Raw genomic sequence first — 25,951 nt, forward strand, 5'->3', positions numbered from 1 at the left:
GTTGATGCTGATTTCTGAGTCATCTCAGCCCAAAATATTATTTTGTATTTTAACAACATTTTTGGGCTGTAGAAGGAACATCAGCCATCTTATCTGACTGATGCTATCAGGTGCTTTCCATTAGTTTCCTAATGTATATCCTAGAGACAGCCAGACATACACATAAGTCTGGATACGAATGGCACTGAAATTAAGTGGGATTCATTTTAGTTTATCGGAAAGGTGGAGCAGCTCAGCTAACTACAGCAACTGATCTATAGCAGGATAAGGCCTTGACAAGTTCTTTCAAGCTTGATGTAATTTGCATCATCTCATGTGTTGCTTTCCTCATCTCCCCTCTCCTTTCCTCTTCCCTGTATATTGCCATCTTTTCTTAGTTTATACAAACACATACTGCTACATATAGATTTTTCTGCTGTGACTGGCCCAGTGGTGGAACTGGGCAGACTCATGGCAGATCCAGGCATGGGCAGTATTCTCAACGCAGAGACCATTTGTGAAATGACCTGGGTGGGGTCTAACATGTGTCATGGTTTCTGTTGTGTTGTTATTCCCTTGTTTCTAATTTTATATAATAGTGACTACTAATTAACAACCTGTTAGCTAGTTCTGAGAGTTATCCTGGAATGCGGCCTTTAATAATAGGGGATTAATAAATGGCAGGGGAGTCACTTCCAGTCCTGCACTCCTTCAAAGAATCCTTTAACAACGCACAATATTTCTTGGTGCCGCACGATGTCTATTTCTGAATTCCAGCTGCAGCTTTTTTGTCCTGCTGGAGTTGCTGAGATTGTTTTATTTGATGGGGGAGTACGTTCAGAGAAGAAATACTAAGATATGTTGAACAAAAGTATATTTAAAGCATTTCTACCCAATCTGAAACATGATTTCTCAAGATCTTGCAGAGTGTCTGTACTGTAGCCAACTGCAATATTAATGGTACTTTACTGAAAAAGTACTAGAGCCCTGTAACTCTCATATAATAAATGAATTGTAGATACCACTCTCAGCACAAATAATTAGCAGGATTTATACTGCATTCTCCTCATAAAGAATGAGTCAGTTCTCCCACAATCGGAGCATGCATAAATTCTCAGAGAAAATGCAGCTGAGTGCACTTAATTATTATAATTTCATTTAGGTATTTTTTGTTGTTGATGACAATGTCATCATAAATAATGAAATTTATGAAATTTCATACTTTTGTGCCAGTGCATCCAAGCTTTGTAAAGGAAGGTTATGGCTGACTATTGCAGTTTTATAAAATTAGCATAAGTTAAGAAAATTATTTTCATGAACATAAATTTTTTTGTAAAGGAAAAGTTTACTGAGAAGTACCTCACTTTTAGTTTCCAGCAATCAGAAAGTGAAATTCTTAGACATGTTTACAAGCAGGGAAAGCTGAACTTCAGGAAGTCACATGATTTCCAGTAACACCCCATAGATAGAAATTTAGATGATGAAAGCAATGTAAAAAAAAATGCCGTTACAAGTCTCCTGAAGCCGACATGTTTTATCTCTGTGTACCCATGCTCCCACATGTATGGCATAAGGCTCCTTCCCCCTTTGTACCAAGAATTTATATCACTAGATATTTCGGAGAAGTCACAGTCCTGAACTGAATGTGTGGTAGCTGATACAGGGGGGACTTTTCTTTGGAAGCTCACAGAAACTGTACCCAGTAGAAAGAAAGGTACAGCCCCTTGTGTACCTGACTGTTAATAGCCAAGTAAATAAGCAAATCTCAGGTAAATAACAGTGTAACAGAGGGAACAACTTTATCAGAATCAGAAAACTAGAATCTAGGAAAGGAAGGATCTATGTTACCTAATAACTCCTACATGTGCTTTTTCTACTAACTCTTCACCTCCTTTTATTCCCAAATGACTACAAGCCTTGCTTCTTCCATCTCCCATAGAGGATAGTAGGGCTAAGGAGAGATATCCTGAAATAATGTTACATATGTTTATGTTGTTGGATAAATAATGCAAAAATATGCTTTTGTTGTTGTTAATCTAGCCTGCATGGGCTGAGGTCCTTGTTCAGCTCTAATGAAACAGGTTAATTCCTCAGGTCTGAGACATTCCTGGTGCCTCATCTGACTCATCCTAGGTATCTCTGAGTCAGATCCTGCATCCTGAGGTGTGTGTGCTCTCTTTCTCTCTGGATAGCTATGAATGCAGTGTGGAGAAGGTGTTTGTGTGGCTCAGTGTGATTTATCTCTTTGCTGACTCCCTGGAGTATGGTTAAAGGGAGTTTGGAAACTGTGAACAGAATTATTATATCAGATATGGTCCAAAAGTGATGTGTGTTTTCCCTTCAGAGGAGGGAGCTGTGCTAAGTTGCAATAGAAGCAATTGTGGGATTTTTGGAAGACAGTACATGGCATAGGGAGAAAGCAATGTGTTGCAAGTGGATAGATCCAGCCCATGGGTACCATATGTTTTGAAATCCTTGTGGTCTGGATAGTGACCAACCAGTTTTTTTAGCCTGAGGCTCCCAGCTCCACCCCACTGAGCAAGGAGTTTCTGCTGCTATAGAGGCCAAAAAGTGCCTTAGCACCCTGGAGCCCCTCTGTCGCTTATCAGCATAAATAGAAGTAGAGCACCTTTGCAACAAGACGTTTGCAAAGGGAACTGGAAGTCACTGCTGCCTGTACCCTGCTTTTCTGCAGGGTACTGCTTTGGTACAGTTCTGCATCATCAAACTTCACCAAAATCCATGTTTGAGGTGCCAATTTCCTCTAGACAAACCTTCGGCTGATGAACTTTGTGGAGGAGGGAGCCTGGCCTGTGTAAAAGTGTCAGCGTTGACTGCTGAATGCAGAACAAGATCTGAAATTCAGAGACCTGGAAGGCAGAAACTTTGTGTTATGCAGCCTTTCTGTTCTTATAGTTAAGATATTAGCATGATTGAGCTCCTTCTTTCGTAATACGCCCCTGTGATGACTACCAAAACCACTCCGTCAGAGAAGGTCTGCAGCCAGTTATCCAGATAATGAAGAAGGGCAGGGAGAGGGAGGGGGGAGATTACCCACAGCTAATACAAAACATGTGCCAGTGAGACAGTGACTATTCATTGTGTTCATCTTTTAAAATGTAGTAGGTGCATCTCCTTAGAGCACAGGGATAACCTTAGGCACCAAGAAACTGTCAGCAGGTGTGAGTCTGTGTCCTGGCTGTGATGCAGCCGAAGCTGTAGGGGGAAGACAGAGTGGGTCAATCCATGGCCCAGATAATCCATCCATAGATAATCGAACACTATGTCCAAGATGTGATTTGACTGTTTTCTTTCTTAAAGTATCTGTTGTCAGTCTGACATAATCAAAAGTCCTGCCACTTACATTGATGTTCTTCTTTATTCTATTTAGTAACTGGACTTGGAGAGCATCTTAAGATCAGCTGAGCTATATAATGTATTATATAATGTAGTTTTTTACATAAAATACAAGGGTAATGTTGACGAGGAAGTGGAGAGACTATGCAAAACTCAGTAGAGTGCATGGCAATGCAGCTTATTATAGTCATCTTTTGAAGATTACTTGACTTAAGTGGAAAAGGCTTATCTTCCTATAAGTAGAAACATTCCTCTGCTGTGACATAATCTCACTTTTTATCTTCTGTCTCCTTTATTCTTTCTGGAGAAAATACAGAGAGCAAGATAGAATACCTTCTGATGACCCCTACTTCTCAAGAGTCTTTAATGCTGTGTGTCTTTCATGACAGGTAACTTTCTAACAAGTGTTGCTGGAGGAGTTTCACGGTTCTCATTAAAATGGTTTGTTGGCTTTAGGACTTTAATCTGCAAGATGAAATCCCTCACCATAGAGAAGATGCAGACCCTTCAGGAGGCAGTTAGCAGTACCTTCAGGATCAGTCCCTTCCTGCCTGATCTAGCACTGTCGATGCCAGTGGAAGTTTTACCCTTGATTTCAAACCTAATCAGGCCTGAGGACTGTGGTCCTTTCTTTCCTTCATCCCTTCGGGCAGTTAAGACACGCTGAAATAAGGTGTACAGAGACTGTGTGACGGGGGGACTTCGTGCCACAAATGATGGGAGCTTTGCCTCGAAGTCCTGACGGTCTAAGTTTAGATTTGGCGCACTGAGTGAAAGTAATAAACAAAAGTTGGGAATAGGCACGGCAGAGGTCACGGCAGCAAGATCAAGGGTTGCTCTGATTTGGTAGGTGAATATCCTGATGGCTGCACTGATTCAATAAAGTGAGTCACCAGCTGGAGGCTGGAAGGAAGAAGCGGGGCGTTAGAAGGATGTGGCTGTGGGGAGACCTGGTGAGCAGAGATTAGGACAGTTCATGCCCAGAGGACTAGAATAGCTTGTCCACTAGTTTCAATTGTTTTAGGCATTTAAATCACACTGGGTTAATCACTAACAAAGACGCCCAGGGGAACAATGTTGTATCAGTTATCTTCCTGAGCATTTGACTGTTTTGGTTCTATTTATTCTAGACAAAAGAGCTTATTTGTGATGTTTCATTTTTAGTCTGAATGTCTCTAATTTGGATGTCCATTTAATTTGGGAGGTTTCCACGAGATGCCAGTGAGACTGTCTGATTAAAGTCACGACTTATAAGCAAACGTCTTTCTCGCTCCATGTTGCTGACCGCAGCTCTGGTTATGAATTGTGAAAGAATGTTAAAATCCAGTGTATTTTTCTCTTTGTGGGCTCTGTTTATTTTTATTTTTAACATTTTGATTGGACAATGCAAAATGTCAGTGATGCCAGTTGCAAGTCTTTAGGTACAAGTTTGCCTTTCAGCCATTGCGTGGGAGTGATTATTTGCTTTTAAAAACTGACAGCTGTGGATTTTTAGTTCCTTTTTCTTAGTAATCTCTGGAAAAATATGGCCTTACGTAAAAGCCTGCTGTATGAAAGGTAAAACCAGGGCCAAGTTGGGACAACGAGATCTTTCTCATATCTCACTAACTTTTTCAGAGAGCAGTAGCAACAAGCTGAGCAGAGGTTGGAAGAAGCAGCATTGTTGCTTCTGTTTCCCTTTAATTCCTTTCGTCAGTCCAGTGACTACATGTGTCCCAATGACACATTTCTGGGTCACATGCCCCAGAAAGATGGGCTATATGGAGATACACAGCATGGAAAGTATTCTAGCTAGAGACTAGTTATGTTGACAGGTTCCACACGTGGTATAAATTTGTATATTCCTCACATGGACTTTATTAATAGCACAAGGCTGAGACAGGGAGAGCCAGTTACATTGCTCTTTGTGTAAATAAAACAACAGAAATATATTCTTTCTCGTTCCTTATCATATTAAGCCTGCAAATAGCTTATTACCCTATAAGGCAGCTCAGACTAGCACATGAGACCATTAGGAAAGGCAAAGCAGCACGAGTCAGAGCACAGAGATTTCCCCAAGCCAGGCTGCATGGCCACAGGAGAGGAGTGAAGGCGTGAGGGCGCAGCATGCAGAACTGCAGAAAGAATAGGAGGCCCAGATGAGTATTTAAAAAGCCAGTTTCAAGCGTAACCAAACTAAATGCTTGTTTTGTTTTTGGTCCAGTGGAAACTTTGCAATGGAAGAGTTAGATAGTTTTCTTCCTTGGCTCTGCCATCAAAGGGATGCTGCTGCCTTTCCCGGTCAACTTTCTCCCATTCAATGGGATCTAGATTTCTCTCTCCACAGGATACTGCTCTGGTTAGGAGGTCAGAGGGAGTAAAGGCTGTAACTGCAGGCTGTCTTTATTCTCATTCTTCTCAGGTTCAGCAGTCACTTCCACTGTAGTTCTTTCAGCTAGTAGTAGTAGCAAGCTGTTGCCCTGGTGTATGGATTAAATATAGCTGGAGGCACAAACCAGAGTGTTAGGAGATTGCATATCCAGTCCTCTGTGTTCCCACTAACAGGAAATACTAAGAAATGTGTCTAGAGAGACTCGATCCAAGCATTTGTGTCTTCTTCTAGATGCTGAATAAAAACACCTGGATGGAAAGAAATTTTATTAGTTATGACCCTCCAGTATTAACCACAACCAATTAATTTGATCTTCAGCAACATGGAGAAGTACGGAAAGGCTATCCCAGTTTGACACCTGTAATGAGTATGAACTAAACTCCGAATTCCCAAATATTCAGAGCCTGGGCTGTGCTCTGAGCTCACCTTTATAGCTATAAAAAGGGGTACTCTGACACTCTTCAGTGATGTGGTGAATCTGGATGAAGGCACAGATGCAGGTAGCAGATTATAGGGTGAATGAAAAAGGAGAATTATTTTACAAGACAGGAGGCTTGAATTTGGCCTGCTAGTGAAATTATTACCAAATTAGGTAATAATTCACACCTTTTCATTTGAAGAACAAGTAGAAATTCTTCTGGGGGGCTCCAAACCATCCTAGGAAGAAGAGTTGTCTCCTTTTCAACACCTTCTATTTGAATGGGACATCTAGATAATCTGTTCCTAAATGTAGGCAAGGAAAGAAATACCATCAAACCGGTAGAGCAGACAACTAGGAATCTGAATCAGGATTTCTCTCTCCAGCTCTGTACCTAACATGTATTTTGACCTTGGTAAGTCACTTTCTTTTTTTCAAGCCTCAATTTAACCATGTTTTTAAAATGGATAAACCGATATATGTTTCCTATGAGGATACTGTAAAAGTTAAGGTTTTTGGATGTGAAAGATGCTTAGTGTATTATTATATGGGCTGCATTTTCACAGGTTCACTCTTAGAAAGAAATATTTATCATATGTAAAATTCAAAACATTCCTCTGTGTCCTTAGGTTCAAATGATGGAAATAAATTAGAAAAATGGTATTTAAGTGCTAAGCAGGATATGGCAATAGGACTATTGCATTTACATTTGCACTGTGAGCAAAGAATTAATCATAAATGCGCCAGGCCAATGTGGTTTTCTATCATGTTTATGAGGATGATTTACCTTCTATACAATCAAAATAAAGACACATTAGTGGCTAAGAATATTTAGTAAGCCTTCCAAGCTGATATGGTTTAGCCGTAAGGATGAAATTAATTTTAAATTCTACTGATTTCTTTTCCTCTATGTCTCAATTAAACACTCCACGTTAAATTCCTGAAATTTTTCTGCTGCTACTTGTAATGGGTCAGAAATGTCAGGGTATCCTTGAAGTGGAGCACTCTTCTCGAAGGCACTTTGCATAGCTTAATTAGTGCAGTTATTTCTTTCCCTGTGCCTTCTCTAAGGGCTTTCTTTATGTCAGATGCTTCTCGTTATTAGGAATCAGAGCCAGAGGTCAACTGATGAACTACTGATCGCTCAAGCTAAATGTAATTTAATGCAACAGTTCATATGAGCAGTTTGCAAAACCCCTCTGGGAACTGCATGTGCAGGAGTGCTCCAGGATGCGTGTATCTATAGGGTCTGTTCAGTGCAGCACAAGACACACGTGCATTAAAGGACCTGGTGTGGCTGAAGGTCACTATCATCAGATGGCTACAGCCATCACTATGACACTTTCTTTTATCCTACTGTAGCAAGCAAAGAAGCTTTAAAACTGTCAAAAATTAGCTGGTTTTTTTGTTTTTTTTTTTTTTTTTCTCAACAGGCAGTGAGGGACCATTCTAATGTCTTTAAGTAGCTTTGTTGTCTTGAATCCCCAGCCTCGGCTGTATAATTGTCATACTTAGGTGGTGTAGCAAATGTCCTTATTTTAAGGCCTTGAGCCAGTTCATGTCTCAGAGTCACTGGCTGAATGTTTTTCTGTCCAAGCTAACTGCCTAAGCAGAACTAGTTCTGATTCTGGCTAGTAATATGTCATTAATATGAGTCCTCTAAAATGTTTACCTATGAAAAGTGAGACTTTGACCCTGAGATACCAGAAATCGTTCAGACTAGACTAAACACAAATAATTCACATAATCCAGTATACGGTGAGGTCTCTTACCAAACCTTTTCTAAACATAGCCATTATGAGAATGCCAGCCACAGGAGTGCATTTCATACTAAGATTTTGCATTTGGCATTTATTCAGTACGAATCTGATAATGGGATGAAAAGTGGACTTGGGGAACGCGGTTCAAAGGACTTGCGCTATTGAACCTGTGTACCAAGCCTGGCTACGTAAGTCATTGTAATGACTTGTGAAGATACCATAAAATGGTGACAGCCCTTGCAGGGCCACGAAACAGAAGATATACAGCTCATAGGTGGGACAACTGAGAAGTAGGAGCCAGACACGGGGCACTGAGAGAGTGGAAGGCAGCCAAAGGATCCTATAGGAAACAACAGTCATGGCAATACTGCTGTGATAACAGCTTTCTCCCTCTGCCTCCCTGTAGTGGTCTTGCTAAGTTATAATGCTTAATTTGGTTATCTCTGCCCCTGAAAAGACTGTGGATACATTTTTAAAGACCTGATGACAAAATTACCCCCAAATTCTGAAACACTAAAGGAGTAAGGAGTCACTCAAGTAAAAAGATCTATCCAGTTTGCTGGATTTTATTATATGAGAAAGGATGGGAAGCTATGGATAGTATGAGAGTGCTGATGCAGTGTAACATACACTGAAATTGGTCCGTGTTTATTGCCATGTTTAATGCAGACACTGAAATACAGAGGCTCTCTGAAGAACAGCCTCATGTCTTGGGTGCTGTTAGTTGGTATATTTTACCCTGTCTGTTAACAATGCAGTAAAAGATTGTTGCTGGCAGATATCTTATTAAAAAAAAATGCCTACCTTCTTCAAAAAAACTGCATATTTCCTATCCATGGTACTGTAAACTACCCCTTTTTGCTAATGGAAACCTGATAGACATGTGTATCAATTCAGACTCGAAGACACTTGACAACATCTATGTCTGTCTGCATTGTCTGTTCACAGTAGCTTTCCCTTTATCAGATCCCACTATACGTGCTGCAGGACCCCCAAATGTTACAGTGGTTTTAAATGCTCAGCTTTTGATTGAGAAGTCTGGTGCAGGTGAACAAACAGTATGTGTAGAGTGGCAGCCAACAAGGCTGGGATCTACTGCAGTATCTCAGGAGGGAATGGCCGGATCTGGGATACAGCACAGTGGGTGGTGGAATCCATTTGTTCCTATAGTGCTTCTTGAGATTTCAGATATTGTGATCTGTAAAGGTATTCCTACTTTAGCTGGCAGGCTGATCAAGAAAAAGCAATTATAAATGATGCACCTTTTTTTTGCTCTTAGGGACAAAAAGTTACCCAACCCCAAGCACATCTTTTTTAATCAGTGTAGTTGTTGTCCACATTTCTTCACATGTGCTCCTCTTGAGCAGCCTATAAAAACATGCAGCACTTCTCAGCTGTTGTGAATTTGGGGATTTCAAAAGCCTTCCTGGCTCTAATGAAGGAGAGGGGCATTGTATGGCCTTTCCATAAGGTTGAACTCCATGCAGAAAAAGCAGGGGACAACTTGTCCCATTGCCTTCATTTTATATATTGACAAACCGAGGTTTAGATAAGGCAAGTGTTTTGACCTAGTTTACCCAGAGAGCAATAAGGAAGTAACCTAGAAAATACCTCGGAAATTACCCAGGGGATTCTCCAAGTGCAATAAGACAATAAAGGTCAAACCTGAGTCTTCACCCTATGAGCTGTCTGCAGGGCCCTCCACTTCTGTTGGCTTTGCACAGGGCTGGATTTGTCACTTAGTGCTTTTTGGAAAGAACGGTTTTTAAAATACCCCTTTTGGTGAGTCCAAGCAGAGGAAAGGTAATTGTTTGTGTCCTGTGGGTTTTGCGCTAGATGGGCTCTGGGTTGCTGTCTCAGGCGGTGCATGACGTTACGTGCTGAGCGGGTGAAGGGTGGGTGCGGCTCCTGCCAGGGGGTGCCTGGGCTTGTTGGGAGCGTTGTTGCCATTCCTACCCGCTTCTGTCTCTGTGGTCCTTCTGAAACAGCACGAGCTATTAGCAATGGTTGTGTGATGTAATTCATTTAGGAGGAAAACTCGCTCGTGAAGTTTATGGTCCTATTCTCTCTGAGGCAACCCAAGCAAATGGGCTGGATGGCGAGGGAGAGATGAGCAGCTGAGCTGAGAATGCATGGGGACACCATCACCTGTCCTGTGGTCCTGGCACGAAGCTTTGACCGAATCCTCCTCTGGAGGGTCCTGGGACTAATCTATCTGCAAAAGCACAGACCTTGTAGCAGCCTGCTGTGCCCTGGTCTGCCTGTGCACAGGCTACGTGGGGTTGGCATGGCAACACCAGCTTCCAGCGGGTGTAGGAGCATCCCTGAATCACAGCTCTACCTGCCACCCCGCTGCACCTCCCTTGTGCTGGAGGGGAGTGTCATGGGAGCCAGCGAAAGGCTTTCCCTCCCCAAAAATAAATACCAAGAAAAGAGAATACTTATCTGCCATGGCCTGCTATTGAAAAACGGATCTCAGTTCGTATAAGCAGGAAAAAGACCTTGAGGCTTATTTGTATTTCTGCCCCTGAGCACAAAGGGGCTAGAAAGCAGGCGGATCCCACCGATTGTGTGTTCCTCCTGTTTGGAGATGTAATCGGCATCCACATACTGTGCCGCAGCCTTTCCTCATCTCTAGGGGTTGGGTTGGGGCTGAGAATGATGTATAGGAGTAGAAGACCTCCAGTGTGGAGGTGAAGACCTCCAGGATGGGAGTGGGGGAGGGCTGGACCTTGACGCAGCATCTCTCCCCCATCTTCTGACGCATAGCACACGCTGCTAGGAGCAACGTTCATGGGGGATGGAAGAAAACACAGGGTCACCCTGTTCGCTCAATCCCGCCTTACCAACTGGAGAAACAGGCTCTGTGTAAACAGTGCAAATGAAACGGATGTTTCACTCTGCTACTGATAAGTTTATCAGCAAAGCCAATGTACACTCTGGACCCCTAGGAAAATACACAGAAAATGTGTTGAAGAAAGAGAAGTTGAGGGTCCTCAGCTAACCCCCAGCTTACCACGCCCTGGGTATCAGTGTTTGTGCTTTGGGACTTGTCAATCCTTGCTCCAGCCAACGTGACTCCGAGGTTGGGACGTTGTCATTTGTAACCACAAGGCCCAGTCTTACCTAGGCTCTAGCTGTTCTAAGTGCTATTGCGATGGGTGAAAAAGGACTGTTGCAAAGGTGCTAGGGAAGATGAAAGCATGGCAGGGGTAGGCAAGGAGGGCAGTTGCTTCTGGGGAGCACTGTGGCAAGGCCCTGCTGGACCTTGGGTGGAAGGTGAGGCAGTGGCCTCTCCAGCTGGTATTGCCTGCGAATAGACCATTGTCCTTTGCGAGGAAGCAAAGAGAAAACTGTCCCTTCTGCTTCCTCGGCTGTGGCACGGAGCCAGTATTGCCTCACCGAGGGCTTGGCCTCCAGCTCAGGGATCTCACAGCTCCAAAATGCCTCGCCTACATTGCCTCAAGTGCCTGCTCTGGCATCCTGTTACACACGGACCATTTCAGCCGACTGGATTTTGTTCTCTGTGAGTGGCTGGAAAGGAGGTGTGTTTCACGGAGCTTATAATAGAAAGCTTGCTTTGACCTCCATGACAGAAAGATTAACGCCATTCCAGAATGATACAGTGCGTGTTTTTTAAGGGTCCAAAGGCAATTCCTGTTTACAGAGCAGGACTGGAAGAGCCTTGTAGCATTCAGGCTAGGGCAACGGCTGTCAGGGATTCCTTCCCCATCACTTCTTTTTCAGGTGCACTTTTGCCCTGCTGAGGGAGAACTTCAAACACCCTGTGGATGGCTGAGCCAGGCTGTTGCAGTTGTGCAAAATCACACCGCCTGTCTCCGAGATGAGAGAATGAAGAAATTCTTGAACATACCCCAATATCTTCTCATCAAAGGAAACCACATCGAAGCTTCTTTGGGGTGATTCTTCCTGTTTTAGGATTTCTGAAGTTTCTTTTAGAAACTGTTTGGCTGAGATCCACAGAAAGCTTGCCAATCTTTATGAAAAACTTGTCATTGACAGTAAAGATCCATTTGCAATAGCCTTGGACTTCCTTGAGTTATTCAGCTCTGCAGATGCAGTCTTAAATTCTTTGATCTATAGTGGTCTGACCTGCTAATCCCAATTATATGCCCATGCCCAGCACCTTTACCTCTATCAGCATATGGGTACCGAGAGCTGGGCCCGTGATTCTGCTCCCACCATACCCACTTTTCCAAGAGGTATGAAAGGCTGAAAGCACTCTGAACAAGGAAAGTATCTATCTGCTAATAGCATCAGCCCTTGCATTTTTAGTCATCTTTCTGGAAATCAGAAAGTACAAGATCGCCTTTCTGGGTAAATGTATACTCATATCCGTGAGGAGCTTGATGCAAGTCAACCATCTGACGCTTGGTGAGCCACTGGGGAGTCAGAAGTGGTATGAGCCTGGAGTTTGCCGTCTAACATATTCCCTGGCACAGTCCTGGAGAGAAAACACAAAAAGGCCATACGCCCAATGGAGTAAATTAATCATTTCACTGACGGTTGGATTTGCCTGATTCTGCTGCATTGTTACTTGCCTCCTTAAACTGCAGAACATTCCTCTGAATTTTATTTGTCATTTCTTGACTGATATTGTGCTCAAAACATTCGCGTTTCTCCAAATTGAGGCACCTAATCTGAGTTACATGCCTTTGGTCAAAAAGGAGTTATGCAGTGATCCATTGTCAGGGCTCAAAATTTAAGGTGCTTTTTGGAAAAGTGGCCTTTAATAAGCTTTCATGTTTTCTTACATGATTGTAGACTGACAATGACCTGCAGGTGCTCCTCTAGGTGGGACATATTTAGCTTGTTATTAACTATTACCTTATAGAAGGATAGTCTCATCCATACACTGACAGGGAACAACTAAGACTAGAGTCGGAGGAAAGGATTTTAGATGTTTTTGGAGACTTAAACTCATATTTCTAGGCGCCAGCAGCACTGAAGCGAGAAGATATATGAACATGGAAATCCACCATCTAGAATATTAACAATATGGAACTCTCCCTGAAGGAAAGTGCAAGGCATACTTAGCATGTGCAAAGCTGTATTATTTACTTCGGAAAGATCATGCTGCGAGTTGGTGACGCACCTTCCTTCCCTTCTCTACTTCTCATTTTCTCTCCGTATCGAGGCCCTCCGATCCCAGAAATTATTTACATCTCCTCTGCAAACCACGACTATCCTTTTCTCTCTCTCATGTTCTTTTTTTGCACAATGCTTTTGGTGTATTTCATCCAGTTGCCTTCAACCCCCTCCCACCAATGCACACAAATGGTGACGGTGCAAATCACTGCTGCCTTTATTGGCCCCAGTCATAACCTGGTACAGCTGGTGTCTGCTGGCCTGGGATTTTCCGAGGGCTCCTGCAGCAGAGCAGGTTGCAGGCTGATTGAGACATGTTTGGTGGTTCAGCCAGGTTTGCCACAAGGGGGGGTGAAGAACAGAAACCATCTGTGGAAATTTACTGACTCTCTGACGATCTCATGACTTCTTGCTAAATCTGAAAATTCCCAGTACAACAGGAATAATTGTTTCTAAACCGCCTGTGCGGCCTTTCATCATTTACCTGAATATTGCATGGTCGTTAGCACTTTTTTTGTCAGTGATAGACAGCAGTCCATCATTTGCCAAAAGGGTGGAAGATAAGGAATTCATTAGTCAAGACACTAGTTTCTAGTACAAAGAACTTCCATACAGATGGTGAATTTTAAATATATATATATATTTTCAACAAATTAGCACATAGCGTGCCAACTCTTGTGAAATATGTGCACATTAGGATTATGAGTGGGAGCAAATAAGGTTGTGAGGAATCTTTCTGCGGCTTCTGTTTTCAAACAGTGATTTGCAAAGTCTTTTTCTTGTCTCTTTTTTTTGTTTGTTTTAAAGGTTAATATGTACGAAGCTCTTTAAATCATCTGAAGTGGATCATGCTTATGTCTAAGAGATAAGGAGGGATTTGTCTGTCTGACAAACTTCCCCTCTGTTTTTAGAGAAGGTTGGTATTTTCAGAAGTGGTAAAATACCACCGAGTGCAAAATGCAGGGCGTAGTGAAAATCAGAGTTCTGCCAGTTTATGGGCTGAGCAAAAACTGTTGAAATGCAAGATGTTTCAAGGCCCAGCTCTGTGTCCTGCACAAGAAAAGCCTCCAGTGATGTCTCTAAGTAAAGATTTCAGTCTCCAGCCCATGAAAGATCAATGTAATACCTACTGCAAAGCCAATAGGAATTTTGCCTTCAGGACAATTTATGTTCTTAGTCACCTCTATACTGGACCATATCATCTATCCATCAGAATTAATGGTGTTTATTTAAAAACTTGAGGGAAGGAAAGAGGAAAAAGCCAGGAGAAACCAGAGAAAATTGCCCTGACTCTATGTTGTGCCTCTGGGCAGGGCACAAAGTGAATCTGAAATAATGTAATTTCTAAGTAAGCCATGGCTAGAAGTAGAAACTGCAACAGTGATAAAAGACCACCAGTACAGTCAACTCAAGCAGCATTAAAGGCAATGGCCAGCAGAGCCTGCAAAGTTTGTTCAGTGCACAGTGCAAGGCCCTGATAGGGCTAGTAATGCTGTGCAGGCTGGTTTTGCTTTAATATTTTTGATAAGGCTTTGTAAAGACAAGGGACTGGCTCATGCAGCTGTACTGAAGTCATGTAGATCTGCCTATTTAGGATTGCTTTTAGGGCTGGGGATGAAGGGACAAGGTAAGAAGCTGTATATGTTCCATATGGTGTTCCCTATAGTAGGGTCTATTTTCTAAACCTTTGCTGGGGCACCGCTGTGTTGAAATACTAATTCAAATACTAACAAAACTGTAGCAGTTTAGGGCAGGAATAGGATATTTGCAGGTGGATAATTAGCTAACTGTATAATAATGATCTCCTGTTATACACAGCCAAAAACTTGGTTCTGTACAACGTTTAGGGCAAGATACAATGTGTTGACATTTGACATATTGAAAGTTCTCTGCATCTGTCCAGGAAATGGTAAAGAAGATAATCCCAAAGACCAAATTCAAGAAAATTTAAAAAACACTTAAGATCAGAAAACGGAACCCACAGAGAAAAGGAGACACATTAAAGGCAGCAGGATTGCAGCCCTGTACGTCATATAAAATGAATGCAGTTCATCATGCTGAATTGTTCAAGCTCAGACCATATATGTTCAGTTCTTGACAAAGTAATCTCTTTACAAAGCTACATAATGCAGCAGAGTCAGCTAAGAACGAGTTATAAACAAAGAAGCTATTCAGCTGTCAAAGCAATTTTCAGCTATATTAAAACAGAATAGGATGGGATGGATTCTGCCAAGCCTTCTGCTGCATGCTGTCCCGGGAAGCCGGTGGCATTGCATGTGTGTAAATCGCGTGGCGAGAGGGAGTGAGTGCGTGCATGCGTGCATGGGCAGCCGCCCACGTGAACACATGTACACACACGTGCACAGGATTATCGCCCATCGCCTTCCTCAGCTCATGTTAGAAATTGTAAAATGCTTATTTAAATTGCATTTTCTGTCTGCACTTGGGGATGTCACCAAGTTCTGTCCATTCTGATGACGTGTTTTGTTGCCATAGAAACCAATGTACTTTGGAGAGGGGAAAAGCAGAAGCAGACTGAAAAAAGCAGAAAAATCAAGCAGAATAAGAGAAGTGTGTGGTGTGAATAGATCATTTGGGTCATGGGGCTTTTAAAGTGACTTACGCCTTAAGGTGGCGAGATGCCTTATTTATTTGTGGGTATGTCACTCCAGAATAATATAAATCCATTCAAATGTATGTCAATTAAATGAATGCAGCGTCTTATTTCTTCATATATACTATCCACCATGAGATAGATTGTGCCTGTACTGGAGAGGCGAGGCTTCCACTGTGCTTTCTGCTGATACATGACTTTTGCTGTTTGCTATGTCTCTGGTGTCATTAGCAGGTGTTTCCTATCTTCATCCCCAAACTGGGGAAGGAGGCAGAGCCTGGGAAACTACAGATTTCAACTAAGGTTCAATGAAATACCTGTCAAATGTCCCATAAAAAAAGCTGTGTATGATCTGTACCTCCCAAGGGGTAGGCGGGGCAGGGAGAGGCATGCTGGAGCTATTCTATGATTTTTTCCTTCTTAAAACAGCCAACTTGCCATTGAATCATTTAATCACTAATTAAAAATCCTGGATAAAACAAGCTGTCTACAGTTTTCTGGCAAACATCTCACTGACTTCAGTAGGGCCAAGATTTTACCCTTTCCTTGACTGCAGAGCTTGTTTGTTGTCACTTCTTTTTCTTTAGCTGTACTATCTGTTTTATGCCAGTTTTTTTCTCTTAGATGTGTGTTTTCATTCCCTTTTCTCGTATATTATCTCACTTCAGCTCCAGGATATAGGGTCTTAACATGATGGACCCCAAGAGGTAGTCCATGACCAGGCTAGCTCTGTTTCATACACATCCTTTTCTGCTGTGACCTAGGAGATGACAAGGAGTAGATGCGAGGACAGTAGGAATTTCAGCAGCTAAAGGCCACCTCAAGCACCCCTGTGCAGGCATAAACTCAACTTGCAAGTCCTTGTCGCTAGAGCTATGCGGTGCTAATGAGGGTCCCTCAGCTGGTATCTGACCAGCTGGAAAAAGGATGGACCACTGTAGCCTAGAGCATTAGCTGTTTCACTACCCAGGGCCGGAGGCCAGGAGGAGAAACAGAATCCTATATGTGTGTATCCTATACGTGTAAATGCTGTTGGTAACAGAGCAATATTCCAGTTCTGTCTGTGCGTATTCTTTGGTACGTGTTTCTCCTGTCTTCCTCTTTTGTACTTGCCAGTCATATACTCTGTAATTTTGCTTTCAGAGTCTGCCTTAGAAGAGACCTATGCCATTTTTGCCTGGAGCTGAATAACTATTAAGTTGCACCCCCGCTGGCTGCTTGCTTGAAGGTAGGGATGTGCCAACAAACCCCGCTTCCCAGGGGCTTTTTGGCAGAGCACGCTCGACTTTCTGCTGTGTTCTTCATGACAAGCTACTCTTGGTCACATACGGCCCACGTATGAGGGACCTGAGCCAACAAAAATTGCCAGGACCTACTGCATTCTTCAAAGCTTAGGGCACCAGAGTACGAATCGACAGCAAACACCCTAATCCCTTACCAACACATTGGGTGGCAAAACCCACAGCAGTTGCCTGTAGTGTTGATGTGATTCAAGCCCATACTGTTTAATTTATCTTTGTGCACCCAAAGTCATGATATCTAACAGTACCGACAGTTAAGAGTCTCATTTGCTGATTCATCAACAAATTATAAGAATAAAAAGAAAACTATGTGAAGAGAAAGATGATTTTGTTGAGCAGCTCTAATCTTGGCTGTTTTCCTTGGCTTTAAACTTTGAATTTTACCAGTTATATGTTAAATGCTCTGCTTCACTTCTTTGTATCCAGACAGAAAGAAATGGTTTGTAAAAAATGTGCTATGTGGGTAATGTAGAATTTTTCTCCTCTGGGGAATCCATCAGTGAGGATGTTTACTATGTATTTATGAGGTCCCTTGCAGATCTTTAGACTAGGCTTTCAGATGTTCATTCTCTTGGACTTTTTATTGCTAACATTTATTCTTCTTTTAATGGTGAGCTCTCAGAAGAATGCAGAGGGCTCGGTTCAAACTCCAGGCAAATCTTACATCACTTTTGGCTTGCAACTGGGCTCCACACAGGACTCAGCAAGATTTCATTCAGCCTTTTCTGTAGTGTTGGTTACAGTTCTCGAGAGGGGCAGGGAAAATTACTTTTGGCTTTAACGTTCTGTATTAGTTAGTCTGTGATTTGCTTGTTCCAGAGGCTGGATATTATCTTTGATACTATATTATTCTGTAAAGTAACGCTGAGTGCAAGAGAGAGTGACAGAGCATCTCTCATGCTACCCCTGATTCATTGCATGTACTTCTGCGAGGCAATGAAATACTTTGGTCATGTCAAAACCGCTAATTTCTAGATAGTAGCTAATATCTAAATACTAGATATTACGTGACAAGTTTGAAGGCCAGAAGGTAATGTTCAGGGTTGATGTCTGTACTCAGAGAAATAATCTTCTGGAAGCCAATGTAACTTTACGTGCGAGTGAGGAGAATTTGCATGACTGTAAACTCAAGAATGGGCTGTTATTCAAGTACAAGAATAAATGAGAAAGGTTAAAAAAACTTTTTTTAAAAGTCTGTGCAATCCAAGTGTACTGTTTATCATCGTGTTGTACCAAAACAAAATTTGTGATGTACTTTGACTTGGGATTTTCCAGAGTCATCGATAGAGTGCTGGTTTTCATCCTCTCTCGTCTCGCTGTTACCTGACTTCCCAGGCTTTGGAATTTTTATCCTAATTTTCTTCTTTTGCTTTTAATGAAATAACAAAATTAGTGTTTTGACCTCGGAGTCTTCTCCCACACTAGAGAATTTAAAATTGCTAGGTGAGAGTCAGCAGGAGATTATGATACTCTGTCTAATTTCCTTAGAAATGTTATAGCTGAAGTATTTATAATAACAAGGCTTTGTTGCTGGAACCTCTGAATGCCAAGACTGAAAGAGGTAACTGAACCAGCAAGTTCTGGAAATATTTCCTAGATAGAAACTCAGGAGGAAGAAGAGGAGCAGGGGAACACCAGCAGTGTAATCGTATAACTGAGCATGTACTTTTCAGCAAAAGAATTTCCTTGTCAAGTATAGTGTTTTTTCTTTTGACAAATTGCTTGTGTAGAAACTGAAGTTTTTCAGTCTCTGTGCTGTTCCAAATTTTAAGCTTTTGGTTTTCTTGATGTGGTTATTTTTTTGACATCGCTTAGTGGTGATGAGTCCATGTTCGTGCGGTGTGATTGGTCAGCTCAGTCATGCTTAATGACAAGCCTTATAAACTACATTTGACTCAGAAAAGTATCATTTGGTTGTTGGAAGGAGAGTCTGACGCATTACTCAAAGTCAGTGAAATTTACTTCTAATCAAAAAATTTTGCCATGGTAGGAGTCAACAAGACTCAAATGGTGCACGATACTCCTGCTCGTTTGCTTTCCAGGCTGAATCTTGCACATAGTGTGTCTTGAGAATGACAGCCGTGAGCAAATTTTTAGTCACATGGCTATTCTCAAAAGTAACTAAAACTGGATGCAAGGGAAGATCCATCTGATAATGATCCAACATATTCACACATATTTTCTCGCTATTTCTTTACCACTTGTCAGTTGTCCCTTCTTCTATTCCCTTTTATTTCTTCTTAGGTTCCTGTTTTGATGATGCCTGTTTTGTTCCCAGAACTAATCTTTGAATTTATAGTGGATGATTTTGAATATTGATGAATCTACATATACAAATGTAGATACATAAAATGGTTGCTTTTTTAGGGAGGTTGATTTCTTTTGCTAAGCAAGAGAGCAGACCTGGATATAGAAGTTGCAGGCATGTTTTTGATCAGTCAATCTGTGCATTTGCACCTAACAACCTTATAATTCATGCTGTGATGCACCACTTGAGGCTTGGCCTGAGTTCTTACTGGATGATGGTTGCCTTACATTGCAATGGTGAGATTTTTCCCTTCTCCTAAGAGAATTTGGGGTATGTTCATTGATTGGTTTTGTTAAATAGTTCTGGTTTTCCGTAAGATCTTTATCACTGGGTAGCTCCTTCTTCAAAAACCTGGTGCCATCTCCCAAGACATTACCTCTGTAGTATCTGGCAGTTAGATTAAAAGCAGGTTACAGTACAGCTTGTTTAGTATGAACATTTGTAAGTCAGCTGTTGAGAGAAATTTCCCTGAACATACAAAACCTGTGACTTACACGTTGTGTTTCATCGGGAGGTGTTTTTGTTAAAGAATTGCCAGAGACAACACAAAGATTAATCTTGGTTATAATGTAATCCTGATACAAAATGCACCGTTTCTTCTTGGCAAATGAAGTGTTTGGCACGAGCAAGTATTTACATTTACATTATTTTTAAACTTCTGTGTGTGCTGGAAGGTAGAGTGAAATATTTCCTAGATGGCCAGACTATTCTTAAGAAAAGATACATCACAGAGGAGAAATTCAGAAACATTCTGTTTCAAAGGATACTACATGATCAATAAAATTACACTAGGGTTTTAGTGGATATCCAGAGCACATCTTTCATTGTCTTTACATAGGCTACACCTCAATTTTGTTTATGTTTTATTTCAGAGCTTTCCAATTTCCTGTTGTATCAGCACTTGCATGAGCTACCTTTCCTTGTGCTCCTGCTTTGACATATTCCTATACATCCATGTTCTAAAGAGATTTTTTTTTTTCTCTGTGCACAAGAAAAAGTGATAGAAGTTACTGTTGGTTAACTTATTACACTCTGATGCTCTCTATCTTAGCTCAAATCACTAAGTAAATATAAATAGTATTTATATGTCATACCTCTTCATAACTGAATATGCATATTACTTCCACTTTTCCTGTGTTCCTGGCACTTGAGTGAGGAGAAGTCAGAAAACACCAAGAGAATGTTGGCGTATGTGAAAAAACTTGCATGAACCTTGATTCCAGGAAGAACATACATACATGCTGATAAACAGCTCCTTATCTAAGAAATACTTAAGAGAGTGTTTCTTAAATGAGAGTGCTTCTCTGAAACTGAGCATTTGGTTGCTGGGTTGTTGGGGGGTTTTTTTGTTTTTTTTTTAATATTTCAACACCCTGCTGATAGTGTTGTGAAATCCTTGCTGAGCCTTAGCCAATTAACTGAATAAACTTTTACTTGCTTAATGATTTTATAACTCTTCTATGTGAGATAAACTTTCCATTTGTTCATTTAATTTCTCTCCTGCATTTTGTGTACAAATACTAGCTAATCTCACAGAGACTCCAAGTCTTTGAGACTTAAGTTCTTGCAAAGTTACCAAAGACAGCAATCAGAACACGTTTGGACACTTAACAAAGTTCTCATAATGTTTTTCACTGATATTTTTAGTATTATTAAAGATAATTACTGTTGTATTATTGAATACATTGAGCTCTTACATTCTGTGATGTAATTTTCCACTTTACATTTTTTATTTACATTTATTAGTACACATTCCATTTAAAGTTGTCTTTCATTGCTCAGTGTGTGACATACTTCAGAGAAGAACTGAGATCTTCCAAATCTGCATCCCATAAACTGTCTGCAAAATAGTCCTTCTTTCTAATGGCCACCCAGCCCCTAGAATTCAACTGAAAGGTTAAGATCAGAAGTATGATAATGTCACTGAAGACAGCAAATTACTGAGCAGGATTTCTTTAATTACAAAAGGATTGAATAGGAACAAAAAAATACTCCCTACACACTGCAGACTTTCTCGCTCTGTGATTGTTGGTATTATATTTCATGTTTTCAAGCATTCTAGTAATGGATACAAAATTGGAAGCAGGAGGAAAGGTATAGAAATCATACCTAGAGGCAGTGAGAGAATGGGAGAATTCTCATTCAGTACCGGTGAAATAAATTTCTGTCCACAGGGCATAGGCATTGAGAGGAAAATAACTTATATGAAACCAAGGGCTGTAACAGCCTAATTTTGTTCTCTGGACCCAGGTAAATTTCATCCTAACACAATAAATAAATACATAATATAAAGTGCAATGCTATTTCCTGATTCATGATCTTGTTAGACTCCAAATGAACATATATCATGCTGGAATTGTAATAACACAGGCTTAGTACATATAGAGGGAATTGCATCCAGCTACTAAATATGAAGAAAACGTACCAAAAGGGAATGATTTAGAGGGGAATGAAATTCTCCTTTAGACTCAGTGATTATTCTGCTGTGTTTTCCCCTGGAAGATGGTCCTTCTCACATACAGATATTTTTACATATATTCTTTCTCGAGCCAAAAAAAAAAAAAAGAAGAAAAAAATCATACTGGTACATAAACAAATTTCAGGTATTTAGCTATATACTATCATTATGCTATAAGCTGAAAAGCAACTTTAAAAATTAGAAAGTTCAGCAAAATAATTTAATATAAAATCACTATATAATAATATGTAACAATATTAGCTATATATGTGTTTGTAATAATATAAAACTGTTTTCTGTTTTCTTTGCACTCTGTGTCACCTGAAAATGTTTCTTCAGGCTCAGGAACTGTTTGGAGCCCATATTTGTCAAATATTGTAGAAACAGGAGAAGGAATAATAACAGCAACAAATGATTTAATTATTACTACAATTATCATTGCTGTTCTTATTGTGAATATCATTTCCTGTAACACCTGTGATGTGGCTGGCAATTTTCAGACACTTCAGTGCTTTTACAGAATTCATAATCCAAGGACAGAAGTCGGGGAAGAAAATATCAATAAGCAATTTATGGAAAACATATCCATAAATCAGCAAGCTCCCTTATAGCAATAGAAGCACTCTCTTAGGAGGATTTATATGGAAGGGACTTAGCAGGTGAGCCCTGGGTGGCTGGACAGGGCTCAGGGTTTGGACCATGGTGTGGTGGCCTGGAGCGCAGATGGAGTGGGGTGCTGTGAAACACGGGGCTCGGAGCAGGCGGCTGGAAGCCTCACGTGGTGAGACCGTGACAGCGAGTGCACGGAAGGAGCTCCAGAGGTTTGAAGGCTAAAACTTGCTCCATGCAGGATGGGGGGCTGCTTGAGGAATTCAAAACCTCAGTAGGGGAAGGTCTTCATGAGCCTTTGTCAGCAGGGACATGCTCGGAGATGACAGTAGTGGGGTAACTGTGGTGTAAATCCATCTGGCTGTATAGATTTCAGCGCCGCCCGGCTGAGAATTTGGCTAGCAGCTTACAAATCCCCAATGTTTCACACATTGGAGTACAAAACAACTGTTCTTTCAGACTATTGTGTAATTGTGAGTCATTAGCCTCTGCCTGAGGACGATCCAGCTACCTTGTCAAGGAGCTGGAACAAAACTCTGCATCTCAGGTGACTTAGTTATACAACATGGAAAACAAATTCCCTCTGCCAGCATTTCGTGGGCAGACCCTTGCGCATCACCAGGGAGATGTTTGGTGCCGTGGCCTGAGTTTCTCCCCATAGAAAGGCCAGATCTGTAAAATTGCTCTTTACCCAGCCTTAAATTCCATTCAAATCCTCAAAATAAATTCAGGAGAATTGTGCTGAAAGGGCGATTTTCACCCTTGATGGCTGAATCACCATAACATCTGTGTTGAGTTATGGTACAGCTCAAACACTGAGGGAAGAGGATGAAGATAAGAAGTAAGTGGCCAATACCTCTTTAAGAATCCACAAGAGCAAAGTAATAAAAAAGAAATACAATAACTCAGATAATAAAAACATTATCTTATAGATTTCATACAAACTTTGCCTTAGGGAGGCCACCTGGCTTGTGTTTTACTGACACAGCTGTTCAGACTTTTTTTTCCCTTTGCTACATAAAAAATAGAGGATTCTGAACAGCTGTTTGGGTTAATTTTTTTAATGCCTTCAGTAAGTAAAAATAAAGGCAAATGACATGAATAAGTGATGTGAAACTGCCTCTAAAGTTGCTTCAAAAACTTTCCAGAATAATTCCTGGACCTCATCCACAGCAAATAAAGGTCTGTTGCCTGTGGAAGGAGTGGAGCCAGAAGGGCATTTCCACTCGCTTGCTGACCAGGTGTAGTATTAGCTGTCCAACATCTCTTCTCTTCACGAAGGAAAGATTCATTTACACCAGGGCAAATTGGCCAACTCAATTTTACTGGGATCAGTCCACAGTCAACTTCACTGAAGACACTTAAAATTTCCATAATTGAAACTAAAAAAAAAACAACCCAGAACTAGTTTTGCTTAAAACCATCCATAATCAGTTCCCTTGCTTTCCAGGGGACTACTCCTGAAGGAGGTAGTTGAAGGGTGAAAGGGAACAGAGCTTGTAAGGATGTCTGGATAGAGATTATTTCCCAATGAAAAATGTCATTTTTTGCTATTTTCAAAATCACAGTGTTGGGGGGAGCAAAGGAGTCCATGCCAATTAGCGCTGCCCCTCCCAACACACAGCACACTAATAACATCCCAGCAGGTTGTAAAAGAGTCTGGTTTAACTGGGTGATGGAATGAAACAAGCGGGAGTTATTTTGCTTTTTGTTGCCCAGTGTTTCACACACCTCTAGCGGCAAACCCTTTTCGTTGCCAAGACAACCCTGAAGAAATACGAAATCCAGAACAATACCCTGTGTACGAGAAGCCTCGTATTCTTTAGTGCACGCGTTCGCTTGAATGTCAAAAGAAACACCGCCCTCCACATCAACCCAGGTAAGTCCAGGTAAAGTTGTAGGTGATGTCTGTAAGATTATAATGACTTGCATTTATAGATTGTCTTTTGTCCTGATGGCTGCCAAAGCTTGAGGGCCGGCACTGGGAGCCTGAGCAATGTTATTCCTGCAGTGCAGCGTTACCTGAAGCTGGCCAGACAGTATACCAGGAGGATTCCTGAGGGCTGTCGTGAAAGTAAGTCAGGGCTGGGGCATTGACTGCTCTCCCCAGCCTGTGCTGCACGTGAAGGTGTCTGCAGCGAGCAGGGAATGCCAGGCTGTGATGATCTGCCTTTACAGTGGTTTCTAAAGATTTCTCAGGCAGCTGAATGCAAGGTAGCGCAGCCATAAAGGCCTTTTCACTCAATAATCGGGATGGACTGAGCTGTGCTTGGCCTTTAGGTTAAAGGAAATATAAACATGACTTAAGCCTCTTTACCGAAGGTCTTGGCTCAATGCAGGACAGTGGAAGGTCTGGAGCTTTGGGTTTGTTAATGCTTATTTATTTAACCCCAATGAATGTACATTGAACAAAGGTCTAGGAGGTCAGAATAAATATCTTCAGAGACTCTTAGGGCATCCTCTTGCAGGCACTAGCCTCAGGAACTTTTCTGTTTCTCAGAGAAAGGCTATGCACAGTTTGTAAATATAAGCTTTGCTTTTCCAAATTCTTTCCAGATCATCTTTAAGCTCCCCATTTTATTCCCAGTGGCAGTAACAAGTGACAATTTTTTTCTAAAGAACGCTAGGAATACTCTTTTTACCACACCTGAACCATACTTGAAGTTGGCATTGACCTCCTCATTAGGAATGGCTGCACACTTGGGAAAGAATCGAAGATCTCTATTTGGTTAAAGCTCTTTGATAAGAAGGGGAGCAGCACTTGGAGCAGGGGACACTAGATTCTGCATAGCGATTCATCCATATTACTGTGCACCCAGTGTGAAGACAAATCCATTTTAGTCTGCTTTGAGGCATAGCAGCATCCTAAAAGTAAGCAGGAGAAACACCATCATTTTTTTGCATCCTTTCATTCTTTGGCTCTCTGCTCTCTTGGTTCTGACCTTTTGTATCAGCTGCCTGTCAGGATGGTCCCAGCAGGAAACTTAGCAGCATTACGGGTGTATCCTGATGAACTTGGTCTTTACCAAGTGGGGTCTGTAGTCTCCTCTCTTCTGCTGCACCCCTAGAACCACATCGCATTCCTCCTTTTGCAGTTGTGTGCTGGGATACAACAATGCCAGCACTCTTGGCTCTAAAAGGCAAGTAGCAAGCAGCAGCAGCGTGCAGTTTGGTGCAACGGGAGCACCAAACCGGCAGAACAAACCAGTTCGTGCTGAGCACTTCGTGTCAATACTATTGACACTTGGTGTTTTTAACCTGAGAGTAGCACTAGCTTAGTCGTGTAGACTGAGGTCAGAAACTGCCACAGTATGAACTGAAGCACAGTAAGTCAGGGATTTGCTTCTGAAGCGCACACCTGATCCAGACTAAGACACAGATGTAGATTAGCATTTTAGGAGCACAGGATCAAACTAGCCAGTGCTGAAAAGCGAGTGTTGCATATTTGAGCATCACGGCGAGGCACTCTGAAGCAGAGGTGGTTCTGCTTTGATGGCTCCATCGGCACATCCAGAGCTTCAGCTTCCATTTATGTGACAGTCTGTCCCTGGCTGCGGGAGAAAGAGCCTTGTGAATGAGACGTGGGGCTGCACTTCCAGCAGCAACCCTAGAAGCAACAGTTCTGCACTGCGCCTCGTTTGTCTCCCTGAAGAACGAACTCTACAGC

At 41.7% G+C, this 25,951-nt stretch overlaps 2 long non-coding RNA genes across 3 annotated transcripts; one reads left to right on the forward strand and one right to left on the reverse strand.

The window, feature by feature from the left end:
• Positions 1-781: 781 nt before the first annotated feature.
• LOC115353885 lies at positions 782-18,098 on the forward strand. 2 transcript variants are annotated; one of them, XR_005930949.1, is made up of 3 exons: positions 782-1,693; positions 15,491-15,652; positions 16,283-18,098. It is a non-coding gene; the product is annotated as an uncharacterized LOC115353885 (long non-coding RNA). The 2 variants fall into 2 exon arrangements; XR_003927737.2 differs by lacking the exon at positions 782-1,693 and adding an exon at positions 13,178-14,621.
• LOC121232470 lies at positions 5,528-11,364 on the reverse strand. The gene is made up of 2 exons (XR_005930950.1): positions 9,551-11,364; positions 5,528-5,955 (listed from the first exon to the last, which is right to left on the reverse strand). It is a non-coding gene; the product is annotated as an uncharacterized LOC121232470 (long non-coding RNA).
• Positions 18,099-25,951: the final 7,853 nt, after the last annotated feature.

The sequence above is a fragment of the Aquila chrysaetos genome, chromosome 20 (assembly GCF_900496995.4).
Source record: "Aquila chrysaetos chrysaetos chromosome 20, bAquChr1.4, whole genome shotgun sequence".
Taxonomy (NCBI): domain Eukaryota; kingdom Metazoa; phylum Chordata; class Aves; order Accipitriformes; family Accipitridae; genus Aquila; species Aquila chrysaetos.